Source organism: Callithrix jacchus, chromosome X (assembly GCF_049354715.1).
Source record: "Callithrix jacchus isolate 240 chromosome X, calJac240_pri, whole genome shotgun sequence".
In the NCBI taxonomy this organism is placed as follows: Eukaryota; Metazoa; Chordata; class Mammalia; order Primates; family Cebidae; genus Callithrix; species Callithrix jacchus.
Window position 1 is genome coordinate 85,807,714 of NC_133524.1, and position 26,819 is coordinate 85,834,532.

At 36.1% G+C, this 26,819-nt stretch overlaps 1 pseudogene; it reads left to right on the top strand.

The window, feature by feature from the left end:
- Positions 1 to 2,298: 2,298 nt before the first annotated feature.
- LOC100410922 (dehydrodolichyl diphosphate synthase complex subunit DHDDS pseudogene) lies at positions 2,299 to 3,297 on the top strand (annotated as a pseudogene).
- Positions 3,298 to 26,819: the final 23,522 nt, after the last annotated feature.

A 26,819-nucleotide genomic window follows, 5' to 3' on the forward strand; every position in this document is an offset into this window, starting at 1 on the left:
TGAGAAATGACTATGCTTTTCAAAAGACCACAAAAGTTCTATGGAGGTTTGAATTCCTAGAAAGTTTCTTGATATTGGAACCCTCAGAAATGTAGGAGATTAATGGTTAGAAGTTGGAACAATCTTTTAGTTTAAAGTTGTCAGCAGTTTTTGGATTTACTTTTGGACACTGTTCTTTATTTTGAGAAAAAGATTTAAGAATCATATTTTCTTTCTTTAAATAAAAAATACAGAATTCGATTCTCAAATTGAAGGAACGAGTTCCACATTTTTTTCAACATCACGGCAAAGTAATGGGTTCTTCCCCAAGATATGTAATGGGATTAAGATTTTGAGGCCATAAGTTAGAGCTGAAGTGGACCTGACAGGGTAAGATTAGTAGGAATTCACAAAGATTTTTGGTACAACACTAGGCTTTTCATTGAGATGTAGAAAAATGTTTGTGTAACCTTATCTAAAACCTATGGGACAGCATGACATAAAGTGACAACTCATGAAAAACTTACTATGTGTGTGGTTTGTGTGTGTGTGTGTGTGTGTGTGTGTGTGTGTGTACCTTCTTGAGGGTTATACATATAGCAATATAAGTTGAAAAATAAAACCTTACTGTCTCATACATATTGGAAATACTGTGCTATTGCTAAGCTCAGTAATTGTTTCAGTTCTTAGTACAAGCTTTCCCTTCCATCCATCCAATCAATGCTCCAATACCTGAACACATTAGAGCAAGTCACGGAGCTTTCAGAGTTAAATGCAAGCAGGTGAAACTGATATTAAATCGGTGACTGTGAAAGTCCACTCTAATAATTCCATATGTATGAAATTGAGATTGTACATTTCATCAACAAAATGAACTTGAAATCTCATGATCAATGCTTTTCATAAGCAAATGGTTCATAATATATGGGGCTTCTGGTTTCCCTAGAGCAGTGGTTCTGAATCTTAGCACCACATTATAATTATCTGGAGAGTTGAAAAAATTACTGGAGTTTGTTTCATACTCGGGCAAATTAAATCGGGATCTCTCAAGAAGAGGTGTGGGGCTTATACTTGATTAAGCTTCTCACTTGATTCCTGTGTACAGTCATGGTGGAGGACCATTATCATAGAATATAAAAGAAGCCTGCTGTAGCATTAAAAAAAACTGCTGCCATAGAAGTGATTAAGCATTCATCTGCTGATCTCATAAATATTGTTATATTGGTGCACACTGATAATAGTTAATACTGTTGAGATATAACTGTAATCAAGATCTATGATACAAAGTTTGAATATATTATATCTTGAAATCCTCATATAAAGCTAACAGTTTGGGCTTTATTATGTTGTTCTTTTTACTAATGAAACAACTAAGGTAAAAGGCATAGGTTACTGCTTGTCCAAAACTTCTTAACTAGGAATTAGGAGCTATGGAATTAGGATTCAGAATTCTCTAATTCTGCTAATCCCCAGAAGTGTATACTGTACCTTCGTGTCAGGCTTAACCTTTAAGTAACAGAGCAAATATGCATTCAATGGGATTTAGTAGACCAGAAGTACTTGAGATAACTTTTTTCTTTAGGATTATATAGTCTAAGATTGGTGCTCCAAGCCTTTTCAAGTCATTTAGATGTTAACAACAACAAAAAAAAAAAAAAAAAAAAAATTCAGTGTATTATGTTATTGTGTATTACAGAGGAAAACAATTATATTCTAAGCCCATCAATTTTTAATTTAACAAAACTAAGTAATAACTAATATATAATAATTTACCTTTTTATAGTTGGGTTCATCTGCAAATTCCCAGATAAACTTTGTCCACATGAAGAATCTTTCATATCATTTACCACTAATTAGAATTTAAATATATTTTCCAAGACAGCTGATAGCAATAGAAATATCACATCACCACTACCTTTATCTAAGAACAAAGCAATGGGCAAAACAGAAGATGTAATATTATGTTAGACACATCCCTGAGATGTTTTTTGCTATCTAAATTCATTGTTAGGGATCATCAAGCCAGGTAGGCACAGATAATGTAGACTTTAACTTCTATGCCCTAACATATTTATTACACATTGTATAGGAATTTTCTTTTAAAAAAAACTAAAAAAAGAAATTCAATCTATATTTCACTAATTTTTAAACTATGTATAAAGAGCAAAACTGGAAAATCCATTAACATTTGAAATTCTAGGTCGTGAGGAAGTGCCGGCCCACTGAAGCAGTGGGGATGCGCCCAGCACAGCGAATCTGGTGTAGATTACCTGGCTGGTGTTTGGTTGTTCTGGGTGATCTTCTGATTGGAAAAGAACCATGTCATGGATCAAGGAAGGAGAGCTGTCACTATGGGAGTGGTTCTGTACCAATATCGTAAAGGCAGGCCCAATGCCAGAACACATTGCACTAATAATGGAGGAGAACCGTCACTATGCCAAGAAGTGCCAGGTAGAGAGAGCGGCAGGAAGGCCACTCACAGGGCTTCAACAAGCTAGCTGAGACCCTGGGGTGGTGTTTGAACCCGGGCATCCTAGAGGTTACTGTCTACACATTCAACATTGAGAGCTTCAAATGCTCCAAGAGTAAGGTAGAAGGGCTTATGGATCTGGCCCGGCAGAAGTTCAGCTGCTTGATGGAAGGAAACGAGAAAACGCAGAAGCATGAGTTGTGTATCTGGGTCCTGGGCGGTCTGCACTTGTTACCCTTGAATCTCCAGGAGCTGATTGCACAAGCTGTACAGGCCACGAAGAGCTGCAACAAGTCTTTCCTGAATGTCTGTTTTGGATACACATTACGTCAGGAGATCAGCAATGCCAAGAGAGAGATGGCCTCGGGGGTGGAGCAAGGCCTGTTGGATCCCAGTGATATCTCTGATGAGTCCCTGCTTGGTAAGTGCCTCTATACCAACCACTCTCCTCATCCTGACATCTTGATGCAGACTTCTGGAGAATTGCCACTGAATAACTTCTTGCTATGGCAGACCTCTTACTCCTGCCTGGTGTTCCAATACATTCTGTCACCAAAATACACATTTTGGAACTTATTCGCGGCCATCCAGATGGGCCATAGCATGCTTCAGAAGGCCCGAGACATGTATGCAGAAGAGCGGGAGAGGCAGCAGCTGGAGAGGGACCAGGCTGCAGTGACAGAGCAGCTGCTGCAAGGAAGCTCCAAACCAGTGGGGACGCCCAGCTCCGAAGGACACACTTGCACAAACTCTCAATCAGACGGGAAGACCAAGTCCAAGGCTTCCTGCAGGCCTCGGAATTCAAGCGAGCTGACTGGCTGGCATGTCTGGGCACTGCATCAGCCTGAGTGAGGCTGGCTACCTGCCACTTTGCCCAGCCTTCTGCCTCCAGGGCCCCACTCCCCTTCCTTTTCTTGGTGAAAGGCACCTCCTTTCCTAATAATGAATTACGTTCCCTTTGCTTGGCTGGGGTGCCCCATAGGCCAGGTCTGCTGGCCATAGATACCTTTGGGCTGCCTGGGACAGTGGTTCCTGGGGAAGATTGAGGGTGAAAGCCTCCCATAAGTACACTAAACCCAGCTCTGGCCACCAATAGGGTTTGGAGAGCAAAGGGCCCCAACTCATCAGCTGCCTGTCTCCTAGATACACTTTCTTTTTCCACCAGCACATCCTTCAAAGCACAGAATTTCAGCAAAGAGTTCTCCCCAAAACCCTAGCTTTTTACCCATCCATTTTAGCCTTCCACCCATCTTCCACAAAAGATTTGGCTCTACCTTGGATCTGCTAGTAAATAACTCAGACAGTCAGTTATTTAGGTAAGGAAAAAAGGGGCGGGAGAGACAGAAAGAAAATTTGGCCATCTGCAGCTTGTCCTTCTTGACTATCCACCTTGGATTTGCTGTTGAATCTGTAGGCCCTCCCACTGTGCAGTGCTGATTGCCCACAGGAAGACTTAGTACCCCCAGTGGTGTGTGGAAGCCAGGGAGGCGATTACAATCCAATTATCTATTGTTGACTCATTCGGCACAAGCTTTTCTCCTCCTCTTGCAGGGCATGGGGACAGGCTCCACTCCCAAATGAGACTGGGTAACAGAGGGGCTTGTAGGCCCTGGTGAATTGAATCCAATACAGGCCTTCTCCCTGTAACACAGGACTGAGCAGAACCAAGCACTTCTCCCAAATGACTCTGCTCCCTGCCTTCAGCATCTCAAACTCTGATTCCTACTCTAGTCTTCAAGGTTTCTCTCAGCTTTTTGACCTGGCCCCCTAATAGGCCCGAGATGATTTATTATTGGCATGGCAAAGGTTTTTCTAGGTCCTCTGCTTGTGAGGGTCAAAGCTGTGTCGTTTCCCTTACCTCCGCCTGCCAGGCCTTGCTGCAGAGCTACTGAGAGGATTTGTGCCTTTGAAGAGCTGTGTGCTTGAGCAACTCTGTTTCAGGTGCTCCAGACCAGCAAGTATCAGCCAGCAACACCAAGCAAATGCTACTCTCTTTAGTAAAGTGCATTTGCATTTTGCTTTTCCTTCTTTCTTTCTATCTTTCTTCTTTCTCTTTTTCTTTTTTTTTTTTTTAGATGGAGTTTCGCCCTTTCCTAGCTGGTCTCGAACTCCTGACCTCAGGTGATCTGCCTGCCTCGGCCTCCCAAAGTGCTGGGATTACAGGCATAAGCTACCATGCCAGCCTTCCCATTTTACTTTCTGCAAGCTGTCTCCCTAGCAGCTCCCTCTAGGGTAGAGGTGGAATCTTGCAAGCAGTAGTAGGAGCACACAAGAAACCCCTAACTTTCCTATACCCCAGCTCCCTCTTCCCCTTTCTGTGCTCAGATACCTGGCGGCATGAGACCGCTTGGCTATTGTCCATGCTTCCAGAATCAAGCATAAATGCCAAATACTATGATTGAGAAGCAAATCAATGCATCCTTTGGCAAACCCCTATTCACACCTGGCACTCCTCACTACCAATCCCTGGCACAGGGTTCCTGGAGAGGAGGTGCTGTGCATTTTCCAGCTTTACAATGGGGCTGTAGACGGCCATAATTAGAGAGGCATGAGTTATGCGGCTATAATGCAGAGTCCTATAATTAAGGCGGGAATGAGGGGCTGGAGGCAGCCAACAGAATTTGCCTTATGAGCATGGCTGTTGAGTCCTGTTTCCTGGGTCTGACTTTCAGTAATATGACTGAGGTACAGTAGAGGTGATTAAATGGGTTTGTCTGAGGTTCTGCAATCTGGGAAAGGTACACAGGGTGGAGTAGGGAGAAGCTGCCCCAGGAGGTGATGTAGAGGAAAGAAGAGGCAGAGAAGTCGTCATTGCACAGGAGCAAGGGCTGCAAAATAGTTGAACTTGTTGCTTTGGACGGCTGTGATTTGTACAACCCAGGTTCGACCCTTTCCTTTCCTTTGGGCAAGGAAAAAAGGGCGGGAGAGACAGAAAGTAAATTTGGCCATCTGCTGTTTGTCTCCCTTGACCCTCCACCTGGGATTTGCTATTGAAACCAGATGGGACAAATTTAAGTGTCCTTACTCCTGGGAGCCAAGCCCCCATTTGAGGACATCTATTGTATTCTTGTGTTCTGGGTCTCAAATATAATTTTTAGAGCTAAAAAAAAAAATTCTGGATCCTGATCTAAGAAACTGTTAATACAACCAGTATGTGTAGGGCAGTAACCTAAGCTCAACTGCTTTTAGAGGCTAAATATGCAGTGCAAATACGGATTACATATAAGAATATACATTACAACTGATACTTAGTGTTATTGCTATGGCATTAATAGGGCTCATGAGAACCTTGGGGAGGACATGTAGTTCCAGCAAACTTCTTATTTGTGAATGCAGCCAAATCTAATTTTGAGAAAAAAAAATTGACAGTTAATCTTTTTTTTAATGTTTTAAACACAAAAACAGTGAATGTACATGTGGATGATAATGTGAACGAACATTATCTTGATCAAAATCACTCCCCTATTCTCCTAAATGTATCTCTCCATCAGTGAACCAGATGACTACACACACGCGCGCACACACACACACACACACGTCTACTTATGAGAACTAATGGTGCACACATTTTTCCAGCTCTACCGTTAGTGACATTACATTGGTAGTTTTAGATTAACCATGGTGAAAGTGTTTACACCATAGAAATAAGCAAATGATACAACTCTTCTTGTTTTTCAATACTTCTTCTGTATTTTCTAGAGACATAATTTACCAGTACAGCAGTGCTATAGAGTGGGTTTGGATTAGAGAGTATCAAATTTTGGCACCTGCTATAAAATATGAGATCAATATGTTCCGAATTTATCAGGGATGATGTGTTAGTAAGAAACATTTGGATTACAAGTAACAAAATCTAATTCATATTACTATAAATAAGACAAGAAATTCATCAAGAGAACACTGATAGCTCATAGAATTGAGGGAATTTAGGTAGCAGGTTAGAGTGAAGTGGGGTATGACCTAAATCTGCTCTAGGATCACACTATTCCTACATTAATGGTCTGAGAGAGTAAAGAAAACCTTTTTCCCGGTTTTGTATTATATAAAACATAAGCTAAGAATCCGATTAGTCCATGTTCTGTTCCATCATAGCCCTTTAGATTAACCAACGAAACAGAAAAATGAAGCTTTGTGATCAGGTAGATATCGATCCATGGTCAGAAAGATCTGGATTACATGGAAACTAAGCAATGAACTATTAGTTGCAATCCTATTAGAATATGGTTGGAGCTATCAAAGGTCATTTTCACAATTAAAAAAAGAACTCTTTCTTCTACAAAAAATATTTGGAAGAAGGGAAGTACATGATAAACAGGAATGACCACGACAAAGCAAAAATATTTTACAAATAGGCATTCTTTTCAGGATTAAGAAAGTGGTATAAGTAATCCAATCATACCTATCATATTCTTTACTACTCATTGCATATAGGTTAGAACATGGAGGAAGTAAACCAGAGAAAGATTTTACTGTGCTGTATACCTGTTACCACAAAAATGTTTTTGCTTTGTATTAGTCAGGGCTCTCCAGAGAAATAGAACTGTAACTGTAAGACTGTGTGTGTGTGTGTGTGTGTGTGTGTGTGTGTGTGCAGACAGAAACAAGAGACCTATTTTCCAGCTCAAAGAGCAAGGCAGGAGGAGTTCTCCTTTACAGTGGAGAGTCAGCCTTTTAGTTCTATTCATGACTTCAACTGATTAGGTGAGGGCCACTCATAGTAGGATTGGCAATGTTTTACTCAATCTACCACTTCAAAGGTTCTTATTCAAAAATATACTCAAAGAGACCTAGAATAATGTTTAAGCAAATATCAGAGTACCCCATGAGTAGTCAAGTTGACACATAAAGTTAGCCATCACAATCCTTTCGCTAACCATATGCCTCCTGCCCATTTGTTTTGGCCAAAGGTAATGTCTATATATCTACTAAGGAAAGATTCCTTAAGTTCTGACTGCAATAAACATGTGTTTTTAAGAATTGGAGTTCTGTTGCTTAAAATTAAAAAGTTCACATAAAACATATATACCGAAGTTTATCTCTTTGGTTTGGAGAATCACCTTGGCTCACTAGCAAAACTAACAATGGAGTTCATTGCAAAGAAAACACACTAAGCAACATAATTTCACGAAATGCTATTAAATTTAAAAACCTGAAATACAAAGCAAAATATGTCTCAATTGAAAGGATTTCCTCTATGAAAAATACATAATAAATATGGAAGTTTATAATAATGTCAACAAAAAAGATTTCTATTTTGATTAATCTGTCTTCTGATCAGTACATCCCAGATCATTTAGTAAATGAGTATTAGAAACATAAAGTAAAAAAGAAATGAAAGCACCTGAAGTTAGCAGGGCCAATATTTAAGTAATTATTTCTTCTCCCATTTTAAAATAAAACGGGATTTATTTATTTATTTGCAGGATTATTTATTTGCGGGGCTGATTTAAAAAAAGAAAAATATAAATATAAAATGAGATTATTTATTTGAGGCGCTGATTTTTTAAAAAAAGGAAAATATAATAAAATAAATTTAACAAGAGAGGTCAATTATATAAACAAATATAATATCTACACATATTTTCTCCATAAAATACATTATAAATACCGAACCAAAAATATTGCTAAATCTATTTGTTACATTTTGCTTGCGTGCACATAAGAAATGTGAAATAAAGGATTGAACAATCCAAAGTTTATTCAGGCTGTGTAGATGAACAGTGTTTAAGAGTAAGGCACTCACATGTTACTTTCTTTCATACAAAGTTTTGTTTGTTTGTTTGGTCCAAATGACCAAATTCTTTGACTGTGAAGGCATAGCTTTAATGCATTTTATACCAGATCACATCTATGGTTTGTAAAGACTCCCTATCAGGTTTAATATGCTTAGTTTACTATGCTTAGATTCTGCAAATTTAATTTGCCATAAATAGCAGCTTTTACATCTCTCCTATATCAGCCATGCATCAGGATAAACAACATGGCATAAAAGAGCAGAAGGCACAGTTAAGACGGAGTCATTATGCAAATAGGTTATGGCATGCTTTATATGAGAACGGCTTCCCTAAAGAGACCTAATGGGATGACTGACCTATAAAGCATTTAATTTGTTGTTAGCATTTCATTTAATTGTCGTGTAGTTCCTGCAGGAATAAAACTTTTAATTGTAAAAAACTTCTAAATGACACAATGGTTAGTTTCTTTTCCTGTAACTAACAGGTTCCCTCACTGTAGAACAGAAAATTATATACCATCATTTCATAGATGTTTCTCTAGTATGGTTTTTGATCTCTGAGCTGGTAAATGAATCTAGACTAGTTATATAGATAATTTCTTACCTTGTAAGAGCTTGCTTTAGGAAATTATTGCCTTATGAATATGCACACAATTCTATTCTATATTCATAAAAGAATAAGAATGTAAAGAGGATATTAGTGTTCATTAAAATATAAGAATTTTTTAACTTTATTACAGAAAGCTGTCCATAGTAGGAAATCCATATTCTAACATTTGATCATGAATAAGATGATAAATACTTCACAAGCTAATAATGTTATGTTTGACTGTCAATAAATAAATTTTAAGGTATCAAACTTATCTCCACACACTTCTATCTACGCACATTTGATTATTTAAACTTTCCTAAAAACGATTTTAGCATGTAACTCAGTGGTTCTCAAATGTACCTGCACCCTGGAATCACCCAGAAAGCTTCAAAAAATATTTATATATGTGACACCTCAAAAGAGGAAGGTCTGAAACGTGGCCTGGACTTTGGAACTTTCGAAAGATGTACAACTAGTTTAAATGGGCAAACACATTTAGGAAAATCTGATGTAAACAAATGTAATTACTCAAAGCCAGGTTCATTGCTACAGTTTCAATATTAGAGAAACAAGCAGTAATAATATACTTGCTGATTAGGAGCACCATTAGGCATAGCTACTATTTTTAGATGTTAATGGGAAACATACACATGTACATATATGCACAACTTCTGAATAATATTTTTTAAACAGAAAATAACCTCTTTAGTTTATTTTACCATATGAATACAGTAGACTAGCATGGTCAATGACACAAATAAATTCCTCAAGTATAATTTGTTGCTTCCAAAGCTACATGAGGCTTATTCTATTCTACAATAAATTATGTTATTTAAAAAAGAGCCACATTAAGAAGTGCTAGTTTATAAGCAAGAATACTTAAAAACTATAAAACACAAACTAAAAGGTTGGATTTTATTTTGTTCCTAGTGGCCACGGATGTTGACATATGCCAATAGTAATGTGTCTTCGTGAATGCTTAACAAGCACCCAAACCTGGACAGTTTTGGAAGACTGTGGTAACAAATGAAAAGGTTTTAGTATATTAGTGATAAATTCCTAACTACCTCTCTGCAAATGTATTTCAAACCTTCGACTGACTTTGATGAGCATTAAATATGGCAGATACGGTGGCAAGTCGCTAACATGAGCTATAGGGCAATTATATAAAAATATTTAACTAGAAAAAGCCTAGAAACCTTCAATGTGTCACGACATACAAGCGCTAAAAGCACATATGAAAATTATAAGTTAATTCCGTTCAGGCAAGAAAATCCCTCAGAGGCCTAGCTATCTGGAATATTATTAGTTACTGGGGCACTTTTAAGGTGAACAACTGCAACGTTTTGCCTAGAACGGATATTTACTATTATTTTCAGTGTTAAATGTGGAACAGTTTTGAGCAAAGAAAAATAGTCAACCTAAAACATTTCATCGTCTGACATTTTTCCAAAAACTTAATTACTATTTCAAAGTACGTATTATTTTTTATTTTTTTTAATTTTAAAATAGTTTAGATCCATAGAGAAAAATGCAAGGACTGTACAGAGAATGAAAATAAATACCCTTTATACCTGATCTTCAGTTTTCCATATTACTAACATTTTACCTGAGGAACCAGAAGCATGGTAGGACATACCTAAACTGTGCTTTTCTAATTGACAAACTGTTAGAGGCTAACTGTGGGTAGGTCTGATAATCAGAAAATCCAGGAGGACCACATCTGAGGGGAATAGAGAGCGCGTCATACTTAGAAGATCATAGTTTTGTTAGTATTATCTCCTTCAGTCTTACCAGATTCTTAAAAGCATTACTGAAGAAAACAAACGCCCCTCTTGATTTCTGTAGGTGGCAGGGGTGGGGGGAGGGAAGAACCCATTTTGAAATGTACCCAGTGCATTTAATTTGTCTTTAATTTGACCGTTCATGTGAAGGGTCCTAATGAAAAATGTAGGCAAGTAAGAACAGATGAGTAACATAAGTATAGAGATGGAAATTCTAAAAAAGAATAAAAAACAAATACCAGATAATTTTTTAAAAGTGCAACAACATTAATGCATGATTCCTTTGAAAAATTCATTAGCAGAATTGACACGGCTGGGAAAAGAATTAGGAAACTTGCTGATATGTCAATAAAAAATTTCAAAACTGAAAAGAAAAAGAAAAAAAACTAAAACTGTGGGACAACTACAAAAAGTGTACCATAAGAAATAGAAACACTAGAAAAAGAAGAAAGAGGTAATAGGGGAAATATTTGAAGCAATAATAACTGAGAAAGCTCCAAAATTGATGTCAGATATAAAACCACAAATTCAGGAGGCTCAGACAACACTAAGCAGTATGAATGACAAGAAATCTACACTGAGGCATATTATACCTAATCTCCAAAAAGTGAAAGTCAAATATAAAATCTTGAACCAAGCCAGATTTGGGGGAAATAACTTATCTATAGAGGAACAAGGATAAGAATTACATCAGAGTTCTCCTCAGCAACCATGTAAAGAAGTAGAGAAGCTAGTGAAATATTTAAAGTGTTGAGAGAAAAAAATCCACCAATCTAAAATATTGTATCCTGAAAAATTACCATTCAACAGTGAATAAATAAATATACTCCCAAATTAAGTAAAAATTGAAGAAATTTGCTGCCATTTGACTCGTGTAGAAGAAATGTGAGAAGAAGCTATTCAGGAAAAAAAAATGGTATAGATTAGAAACTCATATCTACATAAAGAAGAAAGACCATTAGTGAAGGTAAATGAAGGAAAAGTAAAACTCTTACGTTGAAATCTAATAGATAATACCATGTTTAAATAGCAAGGACATATTTAATGTTTATAGTATATGGATAACTGAAACTTATGATGGCAGTGATATAAAGGATAAAAGAAAGGAAATACTGAGATATATCTTACCCAAAATACTTTGTTATAAGGCATTGCACTTCCCATAAAGTGGTAGAATGTTATTTGAAAACGAATTAATTATAATTGTATTTTTACACACTAGATCATTTGCTAAGTAAATTTGGAAGTATAATTAATATGCTAAGAAAAAGAGAAAATAGATATATATAAAATGCTCAATTAAAACCAAATAAAGTAAATATTAGAAAGAAAGAAATAGTAAAAGGCAAAACAAAAACCAAGAGAAAGAACAAAGGCAACAAATAGAATAATCAACAAATATGATAGCTGTTCATCCAACTATATTAATAAAGTGTTTAAACAATTAAAACACAGTGATTGCCAAAGTAGACCCAGAAACAGTACCTAACTATATGTTGTCTACAAGAAATTCACTTTAAATATAAACAGACATACAGATTAAATGTATGGAGAAAGAATTATTCTGCTAACACTAATCAAAAGATAGCTGGCTGCTTTACCACTGCTTTTGAATACCAACTGGAAGAAGTGGAAGTAAAAATTGTTTAAAATTACCATTCACATACAAATTTCTTAAAATGAAATACTTGGGTAAAATCTAGTCAAATATGTCCAATATGTGTATGACGAGAACTTAAAGGTTTGGATGAAATATACTAAAAATAAAAGAGAGCTATTACATATTCATAAATAGAAAGACTCAACAATGTCAAAATGTTAGTTCTTATCTATAGAGTCTATATATTCAGTACAACTTGATCCACAGATTCAATGCAATCCTAACCAAATGCCAACAAAATATCTTGTGGGTATTAGCAAATTGATATTAACTGGAAAAGACCCAGAATTGTCAAGTCGATATTGAAGAAGAACAAAATCAGAAGACTAAAACTACCTGACTTCAAGGCTTATTATAAAGCTACAGTAATCAAAATGACATGATACAGATGAAAGAATAGACAAATAGACAAATGGAAGAGAGTAGAGAACCCAGAAATAGATCTATATACATTGATCTTGGACAAAGGAGCAAAGGCAATACAACAGAGAAAATATTTTATATAACAAATGATGTGGAAACAGATTGACATCCATATGCAAAAAATCAAACTAGACACAGTTAATTTCTAACAAATGAATCATAATCTTACATGTAAAGTGCAAAACTATAAAACTCCTAGAACGTAACACACAAATAAATCTAGGTGACCTTGGTTATAGCAATGATTTTTTAGATGCAGTTCAAAAGGCATGGCCCATGATAGTTGATAAACAGTTGATACAGTTGATAAAGTGAGTTTTATTAAAAGTAAAAACTCAGCTCTGTGAAAGACAATATCGGAAAATGAGAAGACAAGCTACTAAATAGGGGAAAATATTTCCAAAAGACATAGCTGATAAAAAGCTGAAAAACACACAAAGAACACTTAAAATTAAATAGTAATAAATCAAAGAATCTGATTAAAAAATGGGTACAAGGCCTGAACAAATACCTCACAAAAACAGATGAGATGGCAAATAAGCATATGAAATGGTGATCAACATTGTATGTCATTAAGGAACTACAAATTATAATCACAATGAGATTCCACCATACAGTTATTGCAATAGTCAAAGTTCAAAATACTAATAACCACGAATGTTTATGATGATGTGAATAAAAAGAAACTATCATTTATTACTAGTGTAAATATAATACAACCACCTTGGAATACATTTTGGTAGTATTTTTATAAAATTAAAGAAACATACTCTTACTACACTATGCAGCACTCGTTTTTTGTTATTTACCCAAATGCATTGAAATCTCATGTTCAAGAAAAAATCTGCACACCAGTATTTACAGCAGCTTCACTCATATGTGCTAACACTTGGAAATGACCAGGATGTCTTTCAATAGGTGACTGGGTAAGTAAGCTATGGTATATTCAAATAATGAAGTCAGTGCTTAAAAAAAATAAGCTGTAAAGCCATATGAAAATGCAGATGAAACTTAAATATTTGCTACTCAGTGAAACAAGCCAATCTGAAAAGTCTCCTTACTGTATTTTCACAACTATAGAACATTTATTCTGGAAATGCAAAAACTATGGAGACAGTCAAAAGTTGCTGAGAAGAGGGAAAGAATAGACATGGCACAGGGATTTTTGAGGACACTGAAAATATGTATGATACAACAGTTGTGAATATGTGTCCTCATATATTTGTCAAAACCCATAGAATGTACAAAACCAAGTGTGAACACTAAAGTAAACTACAGACTCGGGGAGACAATGATGTGCCAACATGTATCATGGTAGTATGGGATGTCAGTTATAGGTGAGGTTGTACATGTTTTCAGACTAGGAATGTATGGAAACATACTGTACTTTAACAAAATTTTGCTTTGAGCCTAAAACTGCTCTAAAACTAAAGTTTATCAATCAAAAAAATTAAGAAAGCTGGAGGAGCCATGTCTATAGACAGAGCAGATTTCAGAGCAAGGAAATGTATCTGGGACAAAGGAGGGCATTATGTAATGATGAAAGGGTAAATTCTTCAAAAAGACATAACAGGCCTTAATGGATATGTGCCTAACAACGTGTTGAAAGATATTGCACAAAATCAGAGAAATGCATGGATAAATAGATAAATCCACTCTTACACTTAAATACTTCACTGCTTCTCTCAATAATTGACAGATCCAGCAGGCAGAGAATCAGTAAGAACATAAACTTTAATAAAATCAACAATCAGCTGGCAAGACCTGGCTTTGAGACATACTATAATGCTATAATAATAAAGGTAATGTAGTATTGATGAAAGAATAGACAAACAGACCAATAGAAAACAATGGAAATCCCAGAAATAGGCCTACATAAATATAATGGATCATACACCCAAATGTAAAACAAAATTATAAAACTCCTAGACAGTAACATGCATGTCAATGTATCTGATGTCTTTTTTCTCTACCCTTCATTTACTGTGTATTTTTCATTAAGTGAATATTTTCAAATGTAGCATTTTAACTTATTTAATGATATGTTCACTGTACTTTGAATAATTTTCTTATTGGTCACTCTAGGGCTTATCATATGCATCCTAACATGTCAGAAGAAGCTTCAGATTTATCCTAACAATTCTAATGAAATATTGAAACATTACATCTGTATAACTCTATTATTTTCCCTCTTTTAGGATTATTAATTACTATATATACATTTTACAACAAAACATAGTGGTAATTATTACTTCCTATAATTTTACATCTTTTAAAAAAGCTGAGAGAAGAAAGAATAACAAGTGTATATTTATACATTTTGTTAAATTGAGATTTGCCATTTCTGATTATCTCTATTTGTTCTCATGAATTTGAATTACCATCCAGTATAATTTCCTTAGGTCAATACAATTTGCTCCCACCCACTTCATTAATGATATTATTGGCAAACATAGTATATTTCTACATATCACATTCCCAATAATGCATTTTATTGTATACACCTGTTTTCTTTTCTTTTTTTAAATTGTACTTTAAGTTCTGGGGTACACATGCAGATCTTTCAGGATTGTTGCATAGGTACACACATGCCATGGTGGTTTGCTGCCTCCATCCTGCCATCACCTACATGAGGCATTTCTCCCGATGTCATCCCTCTCCACATCCCAACCCCCACTGTCCCTCCCCTAGTTCCCCAACCCCCAACAGACCCCAGTGTGTGATGTTCCCCTCCCTGTGCCCATGTGTTTTCATTGTTCAACACCTGCCTATGAGTGAGAACATGCAGTATACACCTGTTTTATAAAATTAGTTATGAGGAAAAAAAAAGTTCATTTATATCATATATAATTAAATAATTACTTTTATCTCTGTTCTTTTTTAAAACAATACTTATATTATCATCTTGTCATTTGCTTTTAGCCTAAAGAACTTTTGCTAGTATTTTCTGAAAGACTCACCTTTTAGCAACACATTCTTTCTTTTTTTTTTCTGTGATTTTCTTTATATTTCTTTATTTATGAAAGCCTGCTCTGCTGGAAATAGGATTCTTGGTTGACAGGCTTTTGCCTTTCAATATTTTGATTATATTATTCCACTACTTTTTGAACTCTATTATTATTTATGTTGAAAATTCAGGTGTTTTTTTTACTGGTGTTCCCTTATAAGTAATGAGTAATTTTTCTCTTGCTGCTGTCAATGTTTTTCCATTGTGTTTGACTTTCTGAATTTTACTGTGATTTGTCTCTTTGTGAATTTGTGCATATATCTTTCTTGGAGTTCATTCACATTCCTAAATATATAAATTAGCATTTTATAAATAAACTTGGGAAACTTCAGCCATTAATCCTTTGAATATTTTTTTCTTCACCTTTTTATCTCCTTTCTCCTTCTGGTTAATCCATTGTATATATATTGGTGCACATAATATTGTACACATTTTTCTGAGGCTCTGTTCACTTTTCTTCCCTTATTTCTTCTCTCTAGTATTTCACTTACATAATCTCAATTTATCTATCTGCAAGTTGCTAATTCTTTCTTTTTCTAATGTAAATTAACAGCTGAACCTCTTCATTGGATTTCCATTTTAGTCATTTGGATTTTCATTTCAATTGTTGTATTTTTCAACCTCAGAATCTCTGTTTAATATTAAATTATTTTTTTCTGGGTTCTCACATCTGCTAGGGCCTTTATCACTCAGCTTGGGTTCTGTTCCCACTGTTTCATGTTCTCTGCTCCAGGATACCCTGGTTGACTTTGCTGCAGCCTCTGTCACTCTGTGAATTGCAGGTACTAAGAGATCCATAAGGATGATGAGACTCCAGAAGCTGGGAAATTTCTCTGTTTCCCTGTGACCTGTGTGTATGGAAATATTCATAAATATGATGCCAGGACTCCCTGAAATATGGGAAATGTGGTGCCAAGATGGCCAACTAGACATGGACAGGAAGAGCTTCTCCCACTGAGACCAGAAGACATAAAAACATACTGGTGCTTGGCAACTCTATGCAAGTTTCCAAGCTGGGGAAGTGAAAGAGGTATTGAGTGGCTCACTCTCACCATGGATCTCCAGAATGCTAGTGGCAGGAAACCCCATGACTCCCACAGACATTTAAGCTGCAAGAGAGACCTGCCCAGAGAGTTGATAGAGACAGAACTCCAGCATGCATGGAGCCCAGAGGCTTGATGCAGGAAGGGCTGCAGTAAAGTACAGCCAGGGGTACCCATCCTGTATGGCTTGGCATACTCTTCTAGGTAGTTTTGGCCTTTGTTGGCTACCATGCCTAGACAGAGCAGGGTTATATTGACTGTGTGAAAAGTCCAGTCTTATCTGGCCATCCCAATGTCTGCCGATCTGTCCCGGGATTCCTCCCTGACTGCACCTGATTGCAGCATGACTTCAGCTACCCTGCCTAGGCACTTGCCAGTAGTCATAATGTCTGCCTAACACTTGGAAAGCTTCCACAGACAGAGTCCTACTGATGGGGAAACTGCCCACAATCGTCCATGCTGTTTTGCTGATAAACTCAACCACAGCCTCACCTCGTTGATTCACTGACACATATGTGTGCTAATCCCACTGCCACGCTGCTACTGGTAAACACATGCACAGGACCTGCTACCATCCTGCCAAAATGCATTTACTGGTAACTCCCATCAGAGTATAGTTGCTAATGGATGGGGAGCAACTCAGCCTTACTAGTGCAACAGGTACTTAACCTCAAGGATCCAGAAAAAAAAAGCCATACATCATATCTCAGCCCACCAGAATTACAGATTGCAAACCAGGAGTGCTGAGTTGAGCATTAACCTGCTGAAATTATCCAGAATTAGAGCTAATCAACTAAATCCAACTCACAATACAGTCAAATCCTAAGGCATCAAAGAATATAAAAGCAAAAAGCCCCATCAAAAGGAAAGCCACTTAAAGATAAAAGAAACATTACCTCATGCAGATAAGAAATAACCAGTACAAGAAATCTGGCAATTCAAAAACTAGAGAGTCTTCTTACTTCCAGACAACTCCACTAGTTTCCCTGCAATGATTCTTAACCAGACTGAAATGGCTAAAATGACAGGTATAGAATTTAAAATTTGGATGGCAACAAAGATCCCCAAGATTTAGGAGACACTTGAAACCCAACTCAAGGAATCTAAGGATCCCAGTCAAATAATACAAGAGATAAAAGATGAAATAGCCATTTTAAGAAAGACACAAACTGTTCTTCTAGAGCTAAAAAACTCACTACAAGAATTTCATAATACAATCAGAAGTATTAATAGCAGGACAGACTAAGAGGAGAAAGGATTCTGAGAGCCCAAAGACTCTTTCTTTAAATCAACTTAGACAAAAAAAAAGGATTTTAAAATATGAACAAACTGTTAAAAAAAAATCAGATTATATAGAGACCAAACTTATGACTAATTGGAATCCCAGAAATCGGGGAAAAGGGAACAAGCAACTAGAAAAACATATTAGAGGATAAGGTCCACAAACTTTTCCCCAACCTCACTACAGAGGTTGACATTTAAATTTAGGAAATTAATAGAGCTCTTGTGAGATACTACACAACACAACTATCTCCAAGACACAGGTATCAGATTCTCCAAGGTCAATGTGAAAGAAAATATAATAAAGAGGCTAAAGAAAAGAGGCAGGTCATTTACAAAAGCAACCCCATCAAGCTTAATAGCAGAGCTTTCAGAAAAAATATTTCAAATCAGAAGAGATTGGAGACTTATATTTAGGATGCTTATAAGAAAGAACTTCCCACAAAGAATTTCATATCCAGCCAAACTCATCTTCATAAAAGAAAGAGAAATAAAACACTTTTTGGAAAAGCAGCACCACTAAGGGAGTTCATTACCACAAGAACTGCCATACAAGAGGTCCTTAGGGAGTACTAAATGTAGAAACAAAAGATAATTACCTGCCACCAAAAATCACATTCAAGTACATAGACGACTGACTCCATAAAGTAACTATACAACTAAGTTTACATAATGACCAACAAACAACCTAATGCTAGGATCAATTCCTCACATATCAATATTACCTTAAACATAAATAGGCCAAATGGGTCACTTAAAAGGCTCAGAGTAGCAAGTTGGATAAATAAGCAAGACTCAAATTATATACAGCTAGTGGGAACGTAAATTAATTCAGCCACTGTGGAGAGCAGGTTGGAGAATTTTCAAATAAATTACAACAAAATTAAAATTCAGTCAAGCAATCCCATAACTGAGTATATACCCAAAGGAATATAAATCATTCTACCATTAAAAACACATGTTTTTGTGTGGTCATTGAAGCACTTTTCACAAGAACAAAGACATGGAATTGACCTGGATGCCCACCAATGGTGAACTGGCTAAAGAAAATGTGATAAATATACAGTATGGAATATGCAGCCATATAAAAGACTGAAATGATGTCCTTTGCAGCAACATGGATGGACTTTGAGGCCTTATCCTAAGCAAATTCACACAGAAACAATAAACCAAATACTACATGTTCTCACTTTTAAGTGGGAGCAAAACATTGATTATACATGGAAGCAAAGACGGGAATAATAGACACTGGGACTTACTTTGGTGGAGGGTGGTAGGAGAGTGAGCATTGAAAACTATGTATCCAGTATTATGCTCACTACCTGGGTGATGCAATCATTTGTGCACTAATCCCTAGCAACACACAACTAGCAACGTAACAAGCCAGCACATGCACCCCCAAATCTAAAATAAAATTTTGGAGGAAAAAAATAAAAATAAAAACAGCAAAAACTTTTAAAATATATTTTTTGATATTGTGTATTTGGAATGACATGGACATGGTCATCCAAACTTTACTTCAGTAATCACCATTTTCTTTATTCATAGAAAAGTATTTATAATGGCAACTTATAAGGCTTTCTTAAATCTGACATTTGCTTCTAATTGCAGGAAGTTTCTCCCACTTACTCTCCTCCATTTGGAATGAGTCACGCTTTGCTTTTTTTTTAATGGCTGGTAACTGTGTGTTGTTTTTGGAAACTGGACACTTTGGAGAATATATTATAGCAACTTTGCCTACCAGTCCCTATCACCACAGGGCTGCTTGTTATTGTTATTTGCTTCTTAATTTTGCTTCTTAATTTGTTTAGTGGTACTCTGGATTATTTTAGGTCTGAGGAGTCCAGGTACTGGTTAAAACCTGGCTGTAATTTCTTGAGCCCTATGAGAGACAATCATGAATTGTTTAACTGGCAAGCCTCACTGGAGAAAGCTGTCTTTCTCATACCAGACTTAGTGCATAGCCAGAGCATTGCAGTCTCTGAAGGAAGTTTATTAAACTCAAGCCCCTATAGGCAGCCTTGCTTTACACATATTTGTATCCTAGCTCAAGCTCATTTATCCAGGAGTTTATCTGGAGCCTTCTTCTAAAGGTTTTTAGATGTGTCCGTCAAGGCCTCCTTATTATAGGCAGGGAGGAAAGAGAGGAACCTTGGAGATGCTTTTCTTTAATCTGACTCAGTGGTCATTAATTTTCACTCCAATCATCCCCCTTTCTGACACAGAATCCATAAAAATGCAAGATCCTTTAATTTTCAACTTCCTTAACAGTGAGATAACTGGTCCCTCAACTAGTATGTCATTCAATGTGAAAAAAACGAACAAAGGGGAAGTCAGCATATTTTCTGCTTTTAGCGTCCTGCTTGTCATGCAGTAAATGATTAAAGGCTTAATTATTAGTTTCATTTTTGGTTTGTTATTTTAATCTGCTTCTTGGACACATGGCAACTGAACGGACTCACTCTCTCCTGCTCAGCTGAGCTCTTGACGTACTTTCTTTATCAACCTGAAAACTTCTTTATCAACTGAAACAATAGAGTTGTGTCTGATATTACGCCTCAGGAGACACAGCCTGTGTAGGACCATATTCTGTCTGGGAAAATAGCAGTTTTGGCTGGGTTCTTGAACTGTTTCTTTCTTAGATCACACCCAGCTGTTTAGCTCCCCTAAATACTGATTGATTGGCTGAGTTACTCAGTAATATTGTAAGGCATAAATTGCTCTTTAGACTAACAAAACCTAATTCAGACTACTTTGAAGTAGTTTCAAAGACACTGTTTTCCTCTAAGTAATAAGTCTTAACTAATTAATATTAATCTAAACTAATAATGTAATGATATAGTGTTTCCTCAAGCAATATCTGTATTTTATCATTTTCTGAAGTTACCTTGCTTTATTCAAGGTTATTATATGTTCTGATCTATTTCTAGGGTTCCAGGGACACTTCCTTTTAGCTCACATCATATAAGCTAGAGTCCACATTTGGGTCTTGACATCTGATAAGCATTGATTACCATCAATTTTAATTTTCTTCTCTGGTTGTTTTGAATTATAAAAGAAGAACCATGTACATTATGGGTGGTAATCTTGAGTAATGTCTGTTTCCACAAATGATGTTTTTCATTATATTGTATTGAAAACCCTCATGGTGGACATTTAGATGGAAATATAAATACATTATTTCACTATTCTCTAATAATAGTTAAATACCTTAATTTGTCATTTGAATTTTTCATGCATGTAATAAAGATTCCATATACAGTATCTTATATATTTTACTTATGTTGGTTTATACTTATTTCCTCTTCAAGAATTTGCCACTGTTGATCTGTTAATTATGTCCTTTTTAATGTACACTTATTTTCATGTTTTATAAATAGTTTATGCTTTTCATAACACAGTAAAAATATGTGTAATTATATTCTAACTTCTTAAGAATGTAGAACCAAAATCATGACAATTAGGAAGCAATTTCACTAATTTTAACATGTGAAGCAGCAATAGTGTAAGTTAAATGTCATATTTTTTATTCCCTGATGCTAACAGATGTTAGCAGTCATGGAATAAAAGAGTTATCTGTGGTTGTTTATAAAAGAATGCTCCTTTTTGAGAAGACATATTGACAGAACAAAGACTAGAAATATCATTATGTTTATTTTAAAACATATAATACAAAAATAAAAGCACCTGCTAAAATGCTTATCTTCCAAAAATGAACATTTTGGGACAAAAGTTTATTCGGATAAAATTATTGGGATAAAGTTTATAGTTTGCCAATTTTGTCTCTGGAAGTGCTAAATTTCAATAAAATATTTTGAACTCTTTAATTTTCAATGCATTTTTACACCCTTTATTTAATCTGATTATTATAATCCTGGGATGATGGGCATTACCTACATGGCACAAATTTTTAAAAATAATAAAAAAACTTTATAAAATTTCTACCTAGAGTGGAATCCAGCCTTCTCATGCTTTGTCTTATGCTCCATCTTGCATATGTTTAAATGTTTCCCAAATTATTTCATAGTTGAGAAAATACATCTCTAGTGTTCTTCAGGTGTGCTACTTTTGCACATAGCACACCATAAAATATATCCCTTTATGTTTATATAAGTATATATATATATATATAGAGAGAGAGAGAGAAATTATAAAATATATACCAAAATGAAATAGTTTGTGCACGTTCAGTTTACAGTTTATTGAACATAGAACTGACATGCAGAAGGAGACCTAAACATCACTATGAATGAAATATCAGTTACCTTTATTGTGTATCTTAACAGTTTCTATTTTCTTTCTATGTATTTATTTACCTGTATGTTTATATTTATGCCCATGAGATATATATAAGATGCATATAAAGTGATACTACTTGTTCTTAAAAATATATATACTTCCGGGCCGGGTGCTCTGGCTCACACCTGTAATCCCAGCACTTTGGGAGGCCGAGGGAGGTGGATCATGAGGTCAAGAGATCGAGACCATCCTGGTCAACATGGTGAAACCCAGTCTCTACTAAAAATACAGAAAATTAGCTGGGCATGGTGGTGCGTGCCTGTAGTCCCAGCTACTCAGGAGGCTGAGGCAGGAGAATTGCCTGAACCCAGGAGGCGGAGGTTGCGGTGAGCCGAGATCATGCCATTGCGCTACAGCCTGGGTAACAAGAGCGAAACTCCATCTCAAAAAAAAAAGTATACTTCCTTTTCTTTCCATTGTGCACACATAGACACATGTATACACATACTAGTATATTCAATCAATAGAATGAGAGTAATATGTAGGACAATAAATTTTTACTCAATAATACTGTATTATCTACTGAAAGAATCAATCATGTTCAAAGATAATAAAACTATTTTCATAGATGCAATAAATTAGTAAAGCAGCCATACACTAACACAGTGCTTAAGTAATCCAAACTGACTGTGAATTCAAATTAAAAACAGAAAAAAATTATTCTTTCAAGTATTGTAGATAACAGAAAATAAATAATAGGAATTCATGCAAATGTTAATATACAAAAAACATAAGGCAAATATAGAATCTTCATTTGAAATTTGTTGAAGTAGGTTTTTATTGTGGTTTCATATATATATATATATATATATATATTACATTTACCATTTTAGCAATTTTTAGGTGTACAGTCAGTGGTATTTAGTACATTAACATTATTGAGCAAACATCAACACTAATCATCTCTATAATTTTTGTGTTTTTACAAACTTGCAACCTATTAAACAATAACTCTCTAATTCACCTCTCTGCAGTTTCTTCAACCACCATTCTATTATGTTTCTATGAATTTGATCACTCTATGCATCTTGTAAAAGAAGAATCATACAATGTTTGTTTTTCTTGTGTGTCTGTTAATTTTACTTAGTGTAACATCTGTAAGATTCACCCGAGCTGTGGCATGTATCAGAATTTCATTTCTTTTAAGCCTGAACAATATTCAATCGTATTCTATTTTATGTATACCACATTTTGCTTATCCATTTATCTTTAAATGAAAATTTGGGCTGCTTTTATTTTTTGGCCTTTATGAAAAATGCCACTATGTTAATGGGTGTAGAAATATCTGTTCAAATGTTTGCTTTGAATAGTTTTGGGTATAAACCTAGGAGTAAAATTGCTGAATCATAAACTTCATGAGGAAGGGCCAGACTAAGTTCCACAGTGGCTGCAACATTTTACATCCTACCAGCAATGCGCAAAGTAACAATTTCTCCACATCCTCAACAACATTTTGTTATTTTCTGTTTTTGATTGTTTTTTATAAAACACATTTTTACTTTATGTGCTATTTAATCTTTTTTATTTATTTTTTATTGGATTTTAGGTTTTGGGGTACATGAGCAGAGCATGCAAGACAGTTGCGTAGGTACACACATGGCAGTGTGCTTTGCTTTCCTTCTCCCCTTCACCCACATTTGGCATTTCTCCCCAGGCTATCCCTCCCCACCTCCCCCTCCCACTGGCCCTCCCCTTTTCCCCCCAATAGACCCCAGTGTTTAGTACTCCCCTCCCTGTGTCCATGTGTTCTCATTTTTCATCACCCGCCTATGAGTGAGAACATGCGGTGTTTCATTTTCTGTTCTTGTGTCAGTTTGCTGAGGATGATGTTCTCCAGATTCATCCATGTCCCTACAAACGACACAAACTCATCGTTTTTGATTGCTGCATAGTATTCCATGGTGTATATGTGCCACATTTTCCCAATTCAGTCTATCATCGATGGGCATTTGGGTTGGTTCCAGGTCTTTGCTATTGTAAACAGTGGTGCAATGAACATTCGTGTACATGTGTCCTTATAGGAGACCGATTTATAGTCTTTTGGATATATACCCAGTAATGGGATTGCTGGGTCAAATGGAATTTCTATTTCTAAGGCCTTGAGGAATCGCCACACTGTCTTCCACAATGGTTGAACTAATTTACACTCCCACCAACAGTGTAAAAGTGTTCCTTTTATTCCACATCCTCTCCAGCATCTGTTGTCTCCAGATTTTTTAATGATTGCCATTCTAACTGGCGTGAGATGGTATCTCAATGTGGTTTTGATTTGCATCTCTCTGATGACCAGTGATGATGAGCATTTTTTCATATGATTGTTGACCTCATATATGTCTTCTTTCGTAAAGTGTCTGTTCATATCCTTTCCCACTTTTGAATGGTCTTGTTTGTTTTTCTCCTGTAAATCTGTTTGAGTTCTTTGTAAATTCTGGATATCAGCCCTTTGTCAGATGGGTAAACTGCAAACATTTTTTCCCATTCTGTTGGTTGCCGATTCACTCTAGTGACTGTTTCTTTTGCCATGCAGAAGCTGTGGAGTTTCATTAGGTCCCATGTGTCTATTTTGGCTTTTGTTGCCAATGCTTTTGGTGTTTTGTTCATGAAGTCCTTGCCTACTCCTATGTCCTGGATAGTTTTGCCTAGATTTCCTTCTAGGGTTTTTATGATGCCAGGTCTTATGTTTAAGTCTTTAATCCATCTGGAGTTAATTTTAGTGTAAGGTGTCAGGAAGGGGTCCAGTTTCTGCTTTCTACATATGGCTAGCCAGTTTTCCCAACACCATTTGTTAAACAGGGAATCCTTTCCCCATTGCTTGTTTTTGTCAGGTTTATCAAAGATTGTATAGTTGTATGTATGTTGTGTTGCCTCCGGTGCCTCTGTTTATTCCATTGGTCTATATCTCTGTTTTGGTACCAGTACCATGCTGTTTTGATTACTGTAGCGTTGCAGTAGAGTTTGAAATCCGGTAGTGTGATGCCCCCCGCTGTGTTCTTTTTTCTTAGAATTGACTTGGCTATGCGGGCTCTCTTTTGGTTCCATATGAAGTTCATGGTGGTTTTTTCCAGTTCTGTGAAGAAAGTCAATGGTAGCTTGATGGGGATAGAGTTGATTCTGTAAATTACTTTGGGCAGTATAGCCATTTTCACGATATTAATTCATCCTAACCATGAACATGGAATGTTTCTCCATCTGTTTGTGTCCTCTCTGATTTCGTTGAGCAGTGGTTTGTAGTTCTCCTTGAAGAGGTCCCTTACGTTCCTTGTGAGTTGTATTCCAAGGTATTTTATTCTTTTTGTAGCAATTGTGAATGGCAGTTCGTTCTTGAATTGGCTTTCTTTGAGTCTGTTATTGGTGTAGACGAATGCTTGTGATTTTTGCACATTAATTTTGTATCCTGAGACTTTGCTGAAGTTGCTTATCAGTTTCAGGAGTTTTTGGGCTGAGGCGATGGGGTCTTCTAGGTATACTATCATGTCATCTGCAAATAGAGACAATTTGGCTTCCACCTTTCCTATTTGAATACCCTTTATTTCTTTTTCTTGCCTGATTGCTCTGGCTAGAACTTCCAGTACTATATTGAATAGGAGCGGTGAAAGAGGGCATCCTTGTCTAGTGCCAGATTTCAAAGGGAATGCTTCCAGTTTTTGCCAATTCAGAATGATATTGGCTGTTGGTTTGTCATAAATAGCTTTTATTACTTTGAGATACGTTCCATCGATACCGAGTTTATTGAGGGTTTTTAGCATAAAGGGCTGTTGAATTTTGTTAAATGCCTTCTCTGCGTCAATTGAGATAATCATATGGTTTTTGTTTTTGGTTCTGTTTACGTGGTGAATTACATTGATAGACTTGTGTATGTTGAACCAGTCTTGCATCCCTGGGATGAATTCTACTTGATCATGATGAATAAGTTTTTGATTTGCTGTTGCAATCGGCTTGCCAATATTTTACTGAAGATTTTTGCATCTATGTTCATCATGGATATTGCCCTGAAGTTTTCTTTTCTTGTTGGGCCTCTGCCGGGTTTTGGTATCTGAATGATGTTGATCTCCTAAAATGATTTGGGAAGGATTCCCTCTTTCTGGATTGTTTGGAATAGTTTTAGAAGGAATGGTACCAGCTCCTCTTTGTGTGTCTGGTAGAATTCGGCTGTGAACCCGTCTGGACTTAAGCTTTTTTTGAGTGGTAGGATCTTAATTGCTGCCTCGACTTCTGACCTTGTTATTGGTCTATTCATAGTTTCAGCTTCCTCCTGGTTTAGGTTTGGGAGGACACAGGAGTCCAGGAATTTATCCATGTCTTCCAGGTTTACTAGTTTATGTGCATAGAGTTGTTTGTAATATTCTCTGATGACGGTTTGAATTTCTGTGGAATCTGTGGTGATTTCCCCTTTATCATTTTTTATTGCATCTATTTGGTTGTTCTCTCTTTTCTTTTTAATCCATCTGGCTAGTGGTCTGTCTATTTTGTTGATCTTTCAAAAAACCAGCTCTTGGATTTATTGATTTTTTGAAGGGTTTTTCGTGTCTCAATCTCCTTCAGTTCAG